General features: G+C 40.2%; 2 protein-coding genes across 2 annotated transcripts in view; one reads left to right on the plus strand and one right to left on the minus strand.

The window, feature by feature from the left end:
• LOC106879595 (sodium- and chloride-dependent GABA transporter ine) overlaps positions 1-2,500 on the minus strand; it is a 111,784-nt gene that overhangs the window by 108,982 nt on the left and 302 nt on the right. The window contains exons 1-2 of the mRNA XM_089345789.1: positions 1,599-2,500; positions 1-335 (exon numbers count right to left, since the gene is read on the minus strand). The exon at positions 1-335 is cut by the window's left edge and continues 173 nt beyond it; the exon at positions 1,599-2,500 is cut by the window's right edge and continues 302 nt beyond it. The gene's annotated coding sequence lies outside the window, so the exon portion shown is untranslated. The remainder of the gene's footprint in view (positions 336-1,598) is intronic.
• Positions 1-2,500, plus strand: part of LOC106882640 (adenosine deaminase domain-containing protein 1) — a 26,109-nt gene that overhangs the window by 2,805 nt on the left and 20,804 nt on the right. The gene's annotated exons all lie outside the window — the stretch shown is intronic.

Below are 2,500 nucleotides of genomic sequence, written 5' to 3' on the forward strand. Positions count from 1 at the left end.
TTTTCTAAGTCTTCCAAGCTGATCTCGAACCTGTCTCCGCATGGACACGGGAAGTGGTAGATTTCGGCCTCTTCGTCGTATTCCATGTCTTCGATTTCAATCTCGTCGTGGTAGACAACCATTATTCCTGAAGCTGGGGCCTTCCTCTCGAAAGGATGGGGAAGAAAGGAGGGAGTATGCGAAAAAAAAAAAAAAAAAAAAAAAGAATGTGGCTTCTTCTTACGAGGTGGTCTCTCGAACAGCTAGAAATAACAGCCAAACTTCTTTTCACAGTCTTTTACTTTTTCCAAAATACCAAGGACACGTTAGGTAAAGAGGTTCTAGATGTAAACAATCTGAAAGAAAAAAAGAAAGACAAGATGGTCACGGTTGGAACGGCTAACCAACGTGGAGAGCTTCAACACGATCAGTAGCTAGTTTGACTAACTGCCCCATAAGAAACTGGTTTCCTGAGTCATGAAAAATCTTTTGTCTTTAACTCGTTTCAATCAGCAGACTGAGGCCATGCTGGGGCAACGCCCTGAAGGCGGGGGAGGGGGGTTTGTCAAACAGATCAACCCCAGAACTTATTTTGTCCTTTGCAGGTGTCAGTGCACGTTAGGAAGGGCATCCGGCCATAGAAACCATACCAAAACAGACAACTGGAGTCTGGACAGCTCCTGTAAAAAATGTCCAACCCATGCCAGCATGGAAAACAGATGTTAAACGATGATGATGATGATGCCAATGCTGAAAAACAGTTTGATATGGCTTCATGTGACGAAGTTTCACAGACTTCGAATAAAAACCCATCTCATTTAAGTATAGATTACGGAATGAAGGAACCTAAAAAGTCCAAGATGGTCACAGGAAAATTGGCTGCCTTTGGCCATTGATTTGGGCAGAATTCTGGTTTAAACACCCCCATATAACCTCTCGTAGCTACTTTATCTTTTGGGAATTTTCAGTTATGTAGCCAGTGAGATATAAATATCATTTCATATTCACAGTAAATTATGAGTTACTATTAGTTTTACCCTGTGGAAACACAATAAACCGGTAAATTTATAAGCCATGCCTTATGACTCCAAGAATCTTTCAAGCTCAAAATACGCAAGTGGGGCCCTAAAGTGTAGTTATACTTTTTAAAGACACGCGGCATAATGCATAAATCTACGAGTTTTGTGATCACTGTGCGAAGGGTGTCGCGAAAGGCCTGGTTGGAGGCCCAACCTTTATAGGGCTTAGAAAAACGTAAGGACCACTGCAGCAAGTGTGTGAATCTGAGAGGGGGAATGTGTTGAATAAAATCATAATTAACAGATCGTCCGTATATATATATATGTATATCCACATTGAGTTAAATATTGCATTTTGATATTAATATTGCTTCCTTCGCGATTAATTATATAATAGATCGATAGATCCTTGGATCTTAGTTGTGTGTATATAAATGTAAAATCGAAGAATCGGGGTGTAGGAACAAAGTGAGCTTCAAGCAATCCGTAGAATATACAAAAAGGCAACTTTAAATATATATTTATATGTAGTTAAACACCGACCATGCGTGCGCGAATTCATCGATTTATAAACAGTATTAAATAGCGAGGGATACCTACCATGAAATATCTTGTGTCTACTTGATGATCCTATATATGTAATATATATTCTAAATACACACACACCGAAAGTTCTTCCGTTGATCATTCGTATATTGTGTATTAAAACATTTTAAGCCTTTAATTACGACATATTTCAACCACATGAAGTCAGCATGGACACAGCTGACGGAGACAGGAAGCGGGAGTCGCAGTAAACTGTTACCACCGCAACCACCACCACCACCACCACCACAACTATCTCGCTACTCTCTCTGTCCCTCTCGTCTTTCTATTACTCTATTACATTCTCTTCCTCTCTTGCTCCCTCTCCTCTTTCTTTTCTCCTTAAACTCTGTCACTCCTCTTTTTCTCTCCCTCTCCTTCTTCCTTTCTTTCTCTCTTAACACTACGGATGGTCAAAACTGTCCAAATTTGTCCCTTTTGGGAGTGGTTTCTCAACTGGTTACCACCACTATCACATTAGCTCTCCTCTTTCTTTCCCTCCCATACTCTCTCTCTCTTTTTTTTTTAAACTCTGTCCGCATTCCACTTAAACTACGGATGGCCGAAGCTGTCAGAATTTCAGAGTTAGTTTTCTCGTAGGAGTGCTAACGAATGTAAGAGAATGTTCTTTTCAGTCTCCCCTGTCTAGCTTTCAGGTAGTTACCTCCAACTAGACTCACTACAAGGCACTAGTCGGCCCAAGGATGTAATAGTTTCCTCAGGCTCGAAACCACAGTCTCTATCAAACTAATATTGTATATAATCTTCCAATTCATGGATGATTTCGAAATCCATATTTGTAGACAATTACTTAATGCCTACGTTTCCTATGCATCTCCGATCAGCCCCGTCTTATTTGGGACTGATGAGAAGTCCGTAAAATACGGTTACATTAAATCAATCATCGCTAAACTTTT

The sequence above is a fragment of the Octopus bimaculoides genome, chromosome 30, assembly GCF_046866305.1.
Source record: "Octopus bimaculoides isolate indiv1 chromosome 30, ASM4686630v1, whole genome shotgun sequence".
NCBI classification, from domain to species: domain Eukaryota; kingdom Metazoa; phylum Mollusca; class Cephalopoda; order Octopoda; family Octopodidae; genus Octopus; species Octopus bimaculoides.